The sequence below is a fragment of the Vidua macroura genome, chromosome 14 (genome assembly GCF_024509145.1).
Source record: "Vidua macroura isolate BioBank_ID:100142 chromosome 14, ASM2450914v1, whole genome shotgun sequence".
Taxonomy (NCBI): domain Eukaryota; kingdom Metazoa; phylum Chordata; class Aves; order Passeriformes; family Viduidae; genus Vidua; species Vidua macroura.
Genome location: NC_071584.1, coordinates 3,415,780 through 3,430,966, shown reverse-complemented (window position 1 = coordinate 3,430,966; position 15,187 = coordinate 3,415,780). Strand labels below are relative to the sequence as shown.

The following is a 15,187-nucleotide window of genomic DNA, read 5'->3' as shown; positions in this document are numbered from 1 at the left end:
ATCTTGGCTACTCTCAGCCTTAAGCATGAAATAACTCATTTTCTAAGTTCGTTAAAACACAAATAAGGAACTCTTGTTTTCTACAAAACTTTACCACAAGCAATCCAGCAGCACGAAAACAGTTTTGCACCTGGAGATGAAGTATTTCCTATCAACAGTCACTGTTTTTAACAACAGAAGCACCAGATTAGGGCTTTGCTGCAGGATAAAGTAGCACAGAACTCCTCATTATCTGGTCCAAGTATCAGTTTCAGTAGCACTATTTTTTTAAATGATGTTCTGTTTAAAGAGTTTGGCACTTGGAATCTCAACTCCACAAAATAAACCCAAGGCAGGATGGCTGAGAGTCATTCCAGGGGGCCAGCACATTTCCCCTGGCTGGCTCTTCTTTCCCAACAGCTCCTGTGCCTAATGCCATGGGTGACAGCAGGACACATTATCCTGCTCAGACTTCCTTTCACGGGGTAAGAGGGCTTTTTATGCAAAGTACCTTCCAGCCCAAGCTTGTTCACACTAACTAAAAAAGCTGAATTAAGAGCTAATTAAGTCTGTAATTCCCCTTTACATTCCATCTCACCCTCAGATCGTGGTAAATGGGAAAGAAAGAAAGAAAACAAGGTACCTTCATTTAAACAAAATGAAACCTTCTCAAACTGTGGCTCCCCAGGGCAGCTGCAGCTGAGTTTGAAGTGAACTTAAACTCTGCCAGTGCCTCTGGGTAGGCAGAGCTGCTGCAACCAGTAGTGTAAATGCCCTTCACCACAGGTGACAGCTCCTAAGTAAATAATGAAACAGCAGAAGTAAAAAAAATAAAGGTCTCTGGATTAAGATGACCTTCCCCTAGAGACACACAGAACAGTATTATATCTCATTTTTAGAACACTTGAGACATTCTCTACCGTTTAAGACATCTGTGTTAATGGCTCAGTAGCTTATATAGTTGCACATGGAATTGAAGGTGCCTTTTCATCCAATTTCATATGGTTTATCCTGGTGTATCTACCGACTTCAAACAACCCTCACAGCTGGGGGAAGCAAAACTGCAAGAGGCATTTTGGGATGTGTTTCTTTCTTTTCAAATCTTATCCAGACTTAAGGCCGTGTCCAAGCTGGTGCCAGCAGCAGGACTTTAAAACACATTGTTATCTTGCCGTATGGGGCACATATTTGCAATATGCGTGAATTGATAATTATATTTTTCCCTTGTTCTAAAAATAATTTTAAAATGGGAGTGGCTGTCTCATCAGCTAAGGGAGCTGAAGCAACAGAGCAAAGTCCTTGAGCTGTTCCCAAATCAGTGCAACAGCCACATTCCTCCTGAGCCGGCTATGAGGGACCTGCACTGCCGCTGTGGGGAGGGAACGGGGACGAATCTTCTTTCTCCACTCGGTTTTCACCCCCCGGAGATCCGGGCTAACGTAGCCCCAGGTGTTGCTCCCACAGGGAACTGGGGTTTAACCCAACGACTAAAAGGTCCAAGAGAGCCATTATGTTTATTTTTTTGTATCCTCGTCGAAATAATCACGTGGCAATTTTTGTTCCCGATCCGTTGTGATCATGTACAAGAGGAAATCCTCAGCTCTCAGTTCCCAGGGCAGAGACTGCTGCCGTTATTTATTTGCTGTGTAGGGATCTGCAATAGCATTTATTAAGTGAGAAGAATTTCTGTGTTATCAACCCCCCCCACCCCTAGATAAGTCTGAGAACTTTACAAATAGAGCTGCTTATGATTTACTTGGCTTTCAGCAACGGCCACACTGATGGTTCAAGGTGAGTCCCTTGAACCCTCAAGAGAACAGGGCAAGTTTTATCTCAACTCCTTTTTAACTGTCAGAAAATCAGCTTTCAAAGAGACTCTGCTGCAGCGGTTTACAAAACTTGCATGATTTAAGGTACAGGCAAAGTTAGACAACACTTTTATAAAACACATAATCCCTTCTAGTGCTTCCCTTGGAGAATATTCCAAACAAGGAACACTGCAGTCTCCAAATAAAATTTGTACAGGGAACCACTATATATATATATATATATATATATATATATACATACATACACAAAATTTTTTAAAAGCCTTTGCCTGTGAACTGCTGATTGTCTCTCCAAATTAATCCAGCTTTATTCCATTTCCCTCCTTCCAGCCTGAAGTGCTTTTTCCTGGACCAGCACAGTAATTCTTACCGCTCATTCATCTAAATCCCCTCTAACCCTTTAGATGGCTTGGGAGATACTGACTCATGGGCAATTTCTTATCTGAAATATCAGAAAAACTGCCAGATATTTTCATATTTTCAAATTCCATTGGTGTCAAGAAATTTCTAAGCCAAGAGCAACGTTTTATGTGCTATAAATCAGGGACCATAAACTGATGAGGGATTGTCAAATACAATTCCTAACAACTGTACGAGCAGCTCCACTAAAGTAAACTGAGAAGGAAAAGCCAAACAAGAGGGTTTTGTATCAAACCAGCAAAACATATTCAGGCCTGTGAGTAAGGCAACAGCTGCAACTCCTCTGGGGAGATCCACACGAGCAGAATGAAATTATGCAGCTTCATGTTCAAAGTGAAATCAATAGAGCTGTTGCAGCAGGAAGTTTTTATTTTAATGCAGAAAGTAAGATATATATAGCAGTGCAAGGAGAAGAGAAAATACAGCAGGGGTGTTTCATGAGCTGCAGGTACTTTATTATGCAGTGATATTTGTTCTTTTAGGTATGGAAGTCTAAGATTCTACAATGCCATAAATGTGTAAATTCTTTTATTAACCACATTTGGGGAAGTACTGCACTACCGTAGTTTACAAACCCATTAATTAAAATTTCTAGGAGTTACTGGAATTGCCATCCAGGGAGCACTAAGTTTATCCAGAATCAATCTCAACCTGTTTCATCTGGTATCTTCAAACCCCGGGGGATTTTTAGAGGTCACGTAGCTGCCAGGTCCCTTCTGGAGCTGCTTCTTCCACCTTTTTGAGCCCTCATTCCCCAGGCCATATGGCTGGGTTGGTTTCTTAACTCTTGCTCACCTCCCTCAGTAATGATTTGGTTAAAAACATGAAATCTGGCATTCAACAGATGGTCCTTTATGCTGCACACCACAGGTCGTCCTCTCCCATTCATCCCATGGGGTTTATGCCAGTGTATCCCCGTTATTTAAATGAACCCCATCTGCACCCAGCTTGCATGCTAACGCTTAGACAGGGAGAGTGAAGGTGTGGATTTCCAGCACGGCTGAGTTTTCCAGCTGGGGAGTCCCCAGAGAAGGTTGGCCTCCTGTTTATCATTTCCCTGCTCCATCCCCAGCCATATGACCCTTTTGTTTTGCCCTGCACAAGCACTGGTGCTGTTCTGACTTCATAAGCTGGTCCAGGGAGCAGATCCCTTTGGGAGAGGGAATAAATATTCTCACTGCCTTAGGCCCTTTCAGCAGCAGACACACTACATCTGCTCAGGGAAATCGTGAAAGATGACTTGGAGTGTGCAACTTCAGAGAAAGAAGTTTTGTTTTGAAGGAGCCATGTGTGCAATTTGCTCCCCCTTGGCTGGAGAGCTGCCAAAAGAGCTCCGGCATCAAGGACAAACGTCAGCGCCGTCCCTCAAAGGCACAGCACACCACTGGCGCTGCTGCAGGAGAGCTCCAGCTCTCTACATCACCCAAACCCTGGGCTGCTTGAGCCTCCAGGGGCTTAAGGATTACACGGGACAACACTGGGTTCTGTGACAGGGACAGAAATTTCTCTGGGCTGCCAATTATCTCCACTGTGCCCCTGCTGCGACACACTCTCTGCACCTCCCCTACTACTTACATCTGCACTCGAGCTGGAATAGTTTTTCCTACGGAAACTTTATTTTCTGGTCCTTTCGCCTTGGCTAAAAAACTGGAGCAGAAGTTTAAACATGACACTTTTTCGGCTTGGTGAGCAGCAGGGAAACACTCATTTTGCATTTCTTACTTTCCAGAGGTAAAGTAGGTCCCAAAAAGCGCTCAAGGAGTTGAAAGTGCCGTTCCAAGCGGGACTTAAAGCAAACTAAGCCTGCAGTGCCACCGAAAGGGGCAGTCCCGCTGTCCCTGCCACCTCCTGCCCTGGCATCAGCTGGCTGCTACCTGATCTGCTCCTTCTCCATCAGATCTCTCCTTCTGTCGTTATCCTCGAGATAACAAGTGCACCCAGCCAAGCAGAGCAGAATCAGCAGCACACAGTCCCACCCCGTTTTACACCGCTCATAAAAAAAAAAAAAAAAAAAAGCCAAACCAACTTCTTAAATAAAAATCTTTACAGATAAATGGTTAGTCTCTGGGTTAAACTAAGCCTTATCATCACCTGTACACCTGTACTTCTCACCTTTAAGGTACTTCCAAAAGGTCCACATCCTCACCTTGCTGTGCTTTGCTTGTTTAGCTCAACTTCTATTTATAGGCTTTTTTCCCCCTGCATTAATTACCAGCAAACTCGCCGACTTTGCCGCTCTCCGTCTCCTAGCAAAGACATTTTTGCCCCGCTGCCTCCCTGCGAGCCCCACAAGCAGATCGCCGTGTTTGGTGGGTCGTGCCCAGGCACCAGCTGTGAAGAGTTAAACGCTGGGGCCGGCAGCCTTCACCTGCGCTGCCCGTGTCCCTGATAAGGGACACTGGCTGCGGCCCCGCGCGGTCACGGCCGAGCCCTCCGCTGGGAGAACGGGAGCTTCGGGGACCCCCGACCTCAGCCCGGCGGGACCTTCAGGGAACCCCGCATCCCCTCAGGGACCCCCCGAACCCCTTAAGGGACTCCGCATCCCTTCAGCCCCGGCGGGACCCTCTAAGCCCCTCAAGGGACTCCCACGCTCAGCCGGTCGGGACCCCCGGGTCCCTCAGGGAGCCTCAGCCCGGTGGGAACCCCGCGCCCCTTAGGGACTCCCACGTCCCTCAGTCCCGGCGGGACCCCCTCACGCCCCTCACACCGTCCCCGCTCACCTGCGGCCGCCGGGGCAGGAAAGGGCTCGCTCACCGCCGGGATGGGGAGGGAAGAGGCGCTGCAAGCCCAGCGCCAAGCCGGCCTGCGACGGCGGCGCGCGCGGCGTCTCCACCAAGTTTCCGGGCGGGGAAGAAAGTCGAAACCTACGTGAGAGGAGGAGGAGGCAGCGCAGCCGCCCAGGTGTCACTCGCCCGCCCGGCACGGCTCAGCCCAGCCCTGCCCTCCCCTCCCCTCACCGCCTCCGCCTCCTCCTCCTCCTCCGCCGCCTCCCCGGGCCGCGCAGTCACGGCGGCCTCGGCCCGGCCCGCCCCGCCAGAGGAGCCGCGGCGGCTGGGGCGCGTCCCGGGCCTCGACCGCCCGCCGCCCTCAGGGCATCCCCGCTGCCCTCGGGGCGCGTCCGGGCCTCGACTTCCCGCTCCCTCAGGGCATCCCCACTGCCCTCAGCGCATTCCCCCCTTGAGGTATTTCTGCTCCCCTCAGGACATCCCGGCTCCCTTCGGGGCATCCCTGCAGCCCTCAAGGCAATCCCCATCCCCTGGGGGCATCCCTGCTTCCCTCAGGTAAATTTCCCTTTCCTTCACGGCAATTCCTACGGGACAATCCCTGCTCCCCTCAGGGACAATTCCTGCTCCCCTCGAAAAGATGGCACTGGATACCAAGGAGTGCTGATTTACCTGTCCTTTCTATAAACTCCAAGTGGTTCCAGTGTTCCTATCGAGGCAACTCCCAGGAACTCTCCTGCTTCAAACAGCAAAATTACAAACCACACACACAGGGTTTAAGTTTCCAAGCTGTGTTAGCACTATGTCCAAGTTTGGAATTCCTCCCAAAGGAAGAGACCAACCCCGCAAGACCCAACCCATTATAGTCTCTGGGTTATCATTTCTTTCTCTTGTTCATCACACAGCCTTGGAATTGCTCTTTCTGCAGACAAGAGGGTCATGAAGTAATAAAGAACATTATGTTTGTGACAATAAAGAAAAGAAAATAGAACTTTGAACCAGCGGTGTAGAGGAGGATTTATTAGGAAGGGAACTTTTGTACACTGAGAGGTAATGTAGGGTAGATGGAACTAACACACCCCTGTCTGCATTTGATAATTTAGGATGTTCTAAAGAGTTGCTGATACAGACCTAAATGGAGGGAGGAGAAGGTCCTTTCCATGTCCTGAAAACGCCTTCTCTGCTTTAACAGGGCTGGGGATCTGTGTTATTCATTAATATTCAATAAATGAGAGAAGAGACCATCTTTTATTTGGGGACTGGAACTTAAATATAATTTAAGGTCCTTTCCAATCCAAGCCATTCTATGATTTCATATCAGTTTTTAAATTCAGTTTGTCCCTTTTGTGTCAAATTTTCTATTAAGTCTTTCTGGTTCATTGCTACCTCATTAATTTGTTCTGTTCCCTGTTTTTGTCTGTTGAGGTCTTACAATGAGGAACTGTGAGCTGTGCTTGGGAGCGAGTGAGGGATCTTTGTGTTGCACAGGTGAGGCTGTAGGAGGTACACCATGTACTGAAAAAAGCAGCAAGGTGCTTTCATTATTTTATTTAGATTATTCTTGGAAATCTAATGGAACTGAGGCACACCAACAATCCATCTTTGCCCACATGAGATCCATGTTTCCACAGGACATGAAGTGTAAGGTGATTTTGTAGGGCTCAGCTGAGAACTATGATCCAGATTTGCAAACCCATCGATTTTGGTTAGGATAAATTAAACGTCAGATAGGATTTCCTCTGAAGCACCAAGGCTTAGGAGGCTGGGTAGCATCCATCAGATCATTGTGAACAAAAAACATTTTAGGAATAAATCTGGAAGTGCATTGCCAGCTCAGGCATGAGCACCAGAAGCTGGTGCAGAGACATCAGGCTGGGTCTGCACCCCAACCTCACACCTGAGCCTGAACTCATTAACCCAGAGCTCATTTCTACTGAACAGCCTGGCCTGTAAACAGGCAAAGCTTAAGCTGAGCTCTGTAGAGCTGGAGAGCTCCCGAGGGGAGAGGTTTAAACCTTAGCACAGAACTATTCTGTCTTCTGTACAGCTCCAGGGTGAGGACAGGAAATGTGTGGGTGAACTTGACGTACTGGGGAGACAAACCCCAGGGAAATCTCAAATGGAGGGAAATCTTAAAAATGAGGAATTCCGTCAAGTTAGCACTCGCTGGAGATTTTTATCAGCTGTTTCTGAGTGGACAGTGTGACCATACATAATTAAGATCTGGTGAAAGTTTATTGTATAAGCGTGCTGGAATTCTGGTTTGGTTTTGTAATAAAGGAATCCCACTGAGTCATGGCTACTAAATGGACTCATAGAGGACACAGGGCTCTTCTGCAGAGCTAACACAAATGTAAGGAACTGAAATTAATTTTTAGCCCAGGCAAAAGGAGCCACATCTTAAATAAGGCTTGGCTTGATGACACAAAGATTTTGCTGTGTTACTGGTTCCTACCTGCTCCTGTTCCTGCCCTGGCAGCAAGGCACAACAACCCTTAGCTCTGCACTGTGAACCAGAGCAGGACACCGATCCAACTGAAAAACAAACCAGGTGAAAAGCTCTACAAATATATTTTATGTTAAATATATAAACACATTTAAAATAGATGGATATATTTTTAAAGCAGATGGAGTTCCCCAATATAGTTTATAGTTCAGAGGTGGAATGGATGGATGAGATTCTTCCCTAGAAATGCTAAGGAAGCAGTCAGAAGAGCAAAGTGGCTAAATATGAAACTGATCCTGGTGAAGAAGGATCCCAAACCACACCTGAATATTCGGTTTGCAAAGTGTAAATTAATTGCTCCACTGGATTGTTGCGCTGGCAGTTAATGTGTTGTGTAAACCTGAAGAGGAGGCTCAGATGCAAGTGTTTTGCATGGAAAACATCTCAATATTTGGGAGAGAAATAGTTTCTGGAGTAACATTCAAATGTTGACTTTGGTTAAATTGTTGTTGGTGAGAATCTGTCAACTGTGCCTTCTCTGGCCCCTCTCACAAACCCCACACTCTGGTCTTCACTATTGATTTTGAAACACCAAAGTTCTGGACAACTCAAGGAGTTTTTATTTACTACCACTTCTGCTGAATTACTTGTGTAGCTTTTGAGAGCTGCAAAGACTCTGTCACAAATCCAGGTTGATCCACAAATCTCAGGTTGAGTTTTATCTGCTTTCACTGCTGATAATTTCCTATGTGTGATTTGTACAGTAACCACTGTGTGGGAAAGATTAATGTCCACACTCCTGTGCAGGGCATGTGTCAGTATTAAAATGCAGCTTTCTGGCAAACAGAATTTAAATATCAACTGAACAAATTTGTGTGTTTACAAATTATGAATTCTTTTCTTTCAGAAGATTCAGACAGCTTTTTTTTTTTTTTTTTTTTTTTTTTTTTTAATCTGAAAATAGGCATTCGATAAGCAAAATAATTGGAAAAATAACAGCAGGAAAATTGGATGAGAAAGAAAAAACACATCACACAAAGATTTATAGATTAGTTTAATCCCATTAAATTTGCATAAAACTTGGTAGCTCTGTGTGTGGCTGTCCCCTTGTGGGAAGGTGCAAGGAATATATGACAGCACAGCATTAATTTGGGACTCAACTTTGATGTTGAGTCAAACAAAAGCAAAATTCCCAACCCACACACAAGAATGTAAACACAATTAAAAACCAAATCCCACAAACAAGGAGAGAGAGTCATCCCAGGAATTTATGATCAAATGCCCTGGAATCTCCCTTCTGTGGAAAGCAGAGTGATGGAAGCACGTGTGCATGAGGACCGAGGGCATTCTGGTGAACCAAAGGTCCCAAACTCTTTGTTTGGATTCATTCTGCCAGATTCTGTCACTTTTTTTGTTGCTTTCACAGTTTTGTTTTATGTTTGCTGCAAATTAGTGCTACCTGTGCATTGCACACTGTGTTTTATAGGGAGTAGCTGAAGTCCCAGTGTTTGGGATTTATAAATGGGAGCAAAGAGACTATTAAGGAATAAAACACAAGAATCTTGTATGTGTTAGTAATGATTTAGGACTATTTTACATTATCTATCCTCGTGGTGTTTTATTAACAGTGGGCAGTTATTAACAATGTTGGAGTACTTTATTTGATTGATCTGTAGGATGTTTTCATTAGATGTAAACAGACTGATTCTCTGCTTCCAGAAAAGTGCCTGTTGGCAGATATAAAGAGGGCATCTGGCTTTTCTTAGGAGGGGAAAAACCCAGCAGAGCAGATATAATAATATAAGGATTAAAAAAAATACATGAAGAAAATCACTTTCTGGGTTTGCTGTTGTGAATAATATTGATACCTGTCCGTTCATTTTTAAATGATACTGTTGAAATGCTGCAGCTTCTTTGTAACCAACTCAGATTTCTTTTTGTCATAATGCTTCTGTTACAGTATTTTCAGTGAGAGTTCAGAAATCCTTCACCTACCAAAAATGATACTGTAGCAATAAAAAAAAAAAAAAAAATTCATCAGGCCAATTTCAGGTCCCTCTGACTTCTCCTTTATTATTTTACAGGAGTGGACTTGATCTTTGTGGTGCTTAGCCCAAAAGCCTGACTCCCGTTCCTGATTAATTTCTTGAAGAAAATAGATAAGGTACTGAATTTCCAGCAATTATTTCTATATAGCAAGTATGGTGCTCAATTTACTTTATAGTCTGTAATTACAACACTATTCTCTTAGTTAAAACTGATAACAGATACTGAGGAGACTTGATCCAATTCAGGAATATTATCTATAGAGTTTTGTGCCTGGGAGGTACTGCTGCTCTCTGATACAGAGTCTGTAGTAAATAGTGTGTTCCTGTGGGGTTTAGAATTTGACCTTCAGCCACTTTTGTTCTGCTAACTGGTTAAAAACAAACTTGATTTTCTGTGTTTATGAGCTTCTTGGGCAGCCGGGCCAGAGGAAAGGGCTGTGTGTGTCCAGGGGTGTTATCCTGTCCCTGACAGGAAACACTTCCCCTTGGGGTCCCAAGTGGGGCTGTGCAGCTCTGATCTTCCTGGAGAGGCAGGAGCCACGGGAAGTCTGCAGCACTGCTCCTGGGGGGCCAAACTCCCTGCCACCAGTGTTTGGGAGCAGCAGCAGTGACTCTGGGACACAGAGCACAGCAGGGGCATTCCTGCAGCATGTTCAGGGCTTGCTCTGTCACTACTGCAAGGTAATAGAGCACGTTTATTTCTCCAGCATAAATGCCAAATGCTCGGTAGGTGTGAGTTTGGGGATTTGATCACCTTTCATTTGGACTTGTGTGCCAGAGGCTAATGCTTGGCACAGGCTTCTTCCAGTTTTCTGCTTCAGCAAGCGCTGCTTGGCCATACAATGTGTTGAAGACACCTCCATTTGGAAAACTAAACCAGAGATCCCCTTGGTTCATGCCGCCACAACATCTTTCAAGCCATTTTCAGAAGCAGAATCTCTCAAGGTGTCTCTTTTCTGTGGTATTTCACCCAGCCATACATTTACAGCCCACACCTGGGCTCAAGAAATGACTGCAACAAGTTCTGAATGTCAAACCAGCCATTAGCAGTGGGACCAGGAACTGTGACAGCTGTGCAAAGAATGGTAAAGGATAAAGATAATGATCCTAAAACTGACAGGTTCCTCCCATCACTTCATCCACAGCTTGCTGCAAGCCCTTTAGCACAGCAGGTGCCAGAGGAATTTAAATGTGCATATAGTAAATATCTCCATGGGGATTACTCCTTTGCTACCTGATTTTCACTTACTTCTGGAACAGAAGAGAGGCTCAGTGTCCATTCATTTAACTGTGTTTAGCACCATCCTCCAGCAGAGTGAAGAAGCATCTCAACATCAGGAAATGTTGAGATGTTTGTTAGAGAGGCAAAATGTACTGAAATAATTTGACATTTCTTTTCTCCCTGGAGTTTCCAGTTACTAACGTTGCCCTGGAACACCTTAGGTATTTACAAATCAATTTTTAATAACAGTAATATACATCCCAAAGGAATGTGGGATTGCTGCAAGTCTCATCAGGCCCTAACACAGATCTGGAGCCATACTAGTTAAACACACTTTTCTTCAAAACTATGTTCAGGCAAAGTGACATATTTCCAGCAAGACCGTTCAGTCTACACCAAAAAAATAGACATATCCCGAGGAAAAACAAGATCCATCCACATAATTGCTATGTGGTGCAGCTGGAGCTCTGTTTCCAGAAAATAGCTAAATATAAACATTCCAGACTGGATGGGTGGGAAGCCAAGGCTGCCTTGCAGCACAGATACCCACTAAATAGGATTGTCTATTAACAAGCTAATCCACAAGAATTCATTCTGCACTGACAGGAGATCAGAGAAAGAAGCAATACAGCTGCTTCGAGTACAGTTATATAATTAATAGGACTTCTCTGAAAATGCCACTGTGGCCTCTGCTAGGAGTTATTTCTCACATTCCTGGACCAAGCTGCTTCATTTCCAAATCCAGAGGTTACATTTGGTTAGCTGTCAGTCAGGAACTCTACACCATCCCAGATGACCTTCAGCTCTGGTTTTCCTCTGCTTGCTGCAGTGCCACTGAAGATGATGTGAGAAGGAGCCACAACTTCAGTGCTGCTGTCCCAGATTCCTTGGAAAAGACACTGCAACCCCAGCTGTAGGGCTTTACATAATCTTTGCACTTGTACATCACTTCTGCTTTTCTAGGTGACCTCTAAAATAGAAATCTGAAGTGTCAGAACAATAATACAGCTGTAAAAATAGAATAAACCTTTCACAGGAATACTTCATCACAGTTCTGTCACACCTGGAGCTGGGTTTTGGCAGACCCAGTCGTTAAACCCTATATGCTTCTGTAACCTGTACTTTAGGCTCTTTTCTGGAGAAATGTAATTCTGCAGACCTGCCACCTGAAGTTCTGGACCAGATGCCACAGATTTTCTGAGCATTTTCATGGATGTATTACACGAGTTTGCTGGCTATAATCATGGATCATTGCCATAATGAAAGTCTTCTGTGCTTCCCCATTAAGCTGAATTCAGATGCAAGGGATGGTGCTAAGTCCAGTTACAAACAAAGGTGCTGCATGTGACACAGGATATTCCAACAGTGATTCTCTTCCTGCCACTTCTGCCCCTGAATGCTCACGTCACCATCTGCGGAACCAAAGGTTTTGTGCTTTTGTCCACAAGACTGTTTGAGGGTATTTTATAGGCCCATCTTGTCAAACGCTGAGAGCAGCCCTCAGAGACTGTTCTGACCAGTTTTAGCGGCCTGCCCTGAATTTAAGCTATGCATGACTTAGGAAGAATGAGCTCGTTAAATACATTCCAGAGGTGACTTAGCATAAGAAAAAAACACACCTCTTCCGTGCAGTGCTAGCAAATGTGCTGCTAAGTCAGGTGAGGTTTGCCTGTGAATAATTTGCTTGGCTCAAGTTAAGATTCTGTTGTCTGAACATAATAAAAGAGGTTGGCATGAGGCACATCTGCCTCCAGCCCAGTCATCCATGCTTGTAAGATCTTCAAAATACTGAAAGAAGTAAAAATAGTTTTACAGGGAAAATGAAGGGATCTGGTATGAAAGAGTTACTTTCAGAAATGGAATATGCCTGTGACTGCAGATATTTAAATAGATCTTCACCAAAAGAGCCTTCATTTGTGTTTTGACCAAGGTCTTCCTATGAGGGTCCTGGACAGAGCCTGCTCCACACCAATTCTCTCCTAATTGTTGCACAGTAAAACAAGAAATGTACTCAAGAAATTAATAATAATTTTAATAAAAACTCAAGGGATGTCAGGTGAAATGGAACACAGATCTGTCATATAATAGTCACTGAAGTAATAAATTAAATCTGCTCTTTTGGTCATAACGCCCTTCAGCTTCTGCTTTTGGTTGAAATACAGAGCCCAGCTCTGAATTCAGAAGAAATGCAACAGCTACACAGTTTGTCCTCCTCAGAGAAGGGGTGTTTAGGAACCAGCTGCTCTGAGAATATCATCTGCTATATCCCAGTGTGTTTGCTGACAGGAAGTGATTTGACATTAAATCTATTCAAGATCAGAAATCACTGCTCACTTCTAGTGTTATCCTTTCTACATTTTTCAGAAGACTCAGTGGTCAAAGTAATGATCATTATATATTAAAAACTGAAAAATAAACCCAAATAAAAAACCAAACAACCAAGAAAAAAGGCCAAGCACACGAATTCTACATCTCTGATTAAGTGAGGGATATCGAAACTCTTAATCTGCATACCAGGATTTAGCTGGTTAAGAATTTCTTCAGCTGTGGGACTGAAATATATCCCCAAAAATGAATCACCCAAACAATATTATCAACTGCCTGCTCCGTCTTATAGATCCAGCAATTTCCTCCTGTGGCTGAAGGTGCTTTTTTTTTGGTTGTCCAGCTCACAGGACATCTTTTGTCACAGGACACCTTTTGATTTCTGACCCAGCTGCATTCCTCACCAGCTGTGGCAGCTCCCCTCTGCTGATGAGTCCACTGGCAAGTTTGTATTCTTTACTCATAACCCTTGGTCTTTCTTAATCTCTTTTCCCCCAATCATCAAAAGTACTTTGCAGATATTAATGTGCAGATTTGCCTGCTGGCAGACTCCCAGTTTCCAGTTCAGGTTACTGATTTAGAAACTGCAGTTTAGTCACTACAGGACAATAAAGAACGTGTTTAATAGAACTCAAGGAGCTGCTTTTATTCTTATTTACATCCGCTTCTATTTGTCTTTATTCTTTTGCTAATTCTGGAAATTAGCTCAGCACTCCTCCTGCTTTCTACAAGAAGGAAGCTTCCTGAGTGGCTTAATTTGCTGCTGGGGAGAGGAAAGCTGGCATGTGGAATTTTGGAAAGAATTTGCCAGATAAGGCCCCAAGTCCAAGCCAGGCATGCTATTTTTATCCCTGATATGACTGAGTTGCATTAGTGATGTTACAGTAGCAGTTAATTTAGGGTTCACAGCAAGGTAAAAGGCAACTTGATACTCCGTAATTTTGCGATATTAAACATTGGTTATGAAATGTTACTTCTGAAAGGGCTATTTTGTAAGTACATCACAGGAAAATTCCTTTTTCTTGGCATGGAGATGTGGCTTCCATGGGTTTTGGCACAGAGCAGTGTGAATCTATCACATTGTTGCAATCCAAAGCAAAGTTTGGTTCAAATAAGATAATAATAAAATGAAATGAGGGGAATAATCTGTGTTAATTAGGGTTAGTTGTCTATGCACAAACAAAAATGCTGACACCAACACAGACTTTTCAGTTCAGCAGAACCTCTGCAAACAGGAGTGTTCTCTGCCTGACTGCAACAACACTGCAGGTGTGGGTGTGAGTAAAGGAGCAGGTCAAAAACACGTCATCCACGTCCCTGGATGACACCAAACTCAGGTGGAAAAAGAGTCCTCGAACCCTTGTCGTGTGTGGTCACAGGACAGCAAATCTGAGTGCTGCAGCTAAACTTTAAGCTGCTCTTAAAGGGATAGATCATGTAGCACTGAGGAATGAACTTTCTTGCTACTCTGCTCTCAGGCTGCCTTTAAAATAAAAAGATCTCACTGTCTACTTTCCCTTTTCCCTGAGGAATGGTTGGGGTTTGGGCTTTCTGCTGGATATCCTGGCTACTCAGAGCTCAGCCCTGCTCAATGAGCCCTGCTCAAACCCCAAGTTTGGTAGTGGTTTCACTGCTTCAGCAAAGAGATTTGTGGGTTTATTTTCAAATCAACTAATGCCTACCTTATTTTCATATTTATTTCATATCAATTAATGCCTATAAGCATAGGAGGTAAAGTGCTTATGTTCAGTTTTTTTCCAATCTGCGTTGCTATGAGCACATACACTGATAATATTACTTACATTTGGACTTTTATTCCCTTACCTGTAACACTTTAGCTACAAAGCATAAAAAATCCATGAGGATAATTCCATCAATCCAGCTATTTTGTAACAATTGTGACCTTCTGCTTGTCCTGGAAACCTGAGGGTTAAAGTGCAACTTTTTGGAAACTACCTATAGATCATTGTGTTTGGCAACAATTTCAAAGTTTGATTTATGTTCTTTCCCCTGCTCCATTACTAACGAAGCTCCTTAGTGACAGAGAGCCGTGAGCATCCCTTCAGTGGCTTTGCTTGTCCCTGGAGGTCCCTGCTGTCCCCCAGGGCGGTCCCTCCCTTGGGAGCACTGCAGAGGTAAAGTAGGAGTACCCTCTGCTGGCACGTTTTGTGCTGGGCTCTGTCCCACAGCTCTCC

General features: G+C 44.2%; 1 protein-coding gene across 2 annotated transcripts in view; it reads right to left on the bottom strand.

The window, feature by feature from the left end:
• LOC128814544 (ligand of Numb protein X 2-like) overlaps positions 1-5,058 on the bottom strand; it is a 28,987-nt gene extending 23,929 nt beyond the window's left edge. For both annotated transcript variants that reach the window (XM_053990474.1, XM_053990475.1), the window contains exon 1: positions 4,949-5,058. The gene's annotated coding sequence lies outside the window, so the exon portion shown is untranslated. The remainder of the gene's footprint in view (positions 1-4,948) is intronic.
• Positions 5,059-15,187: the final 10,129 nt, after the last annotated feature.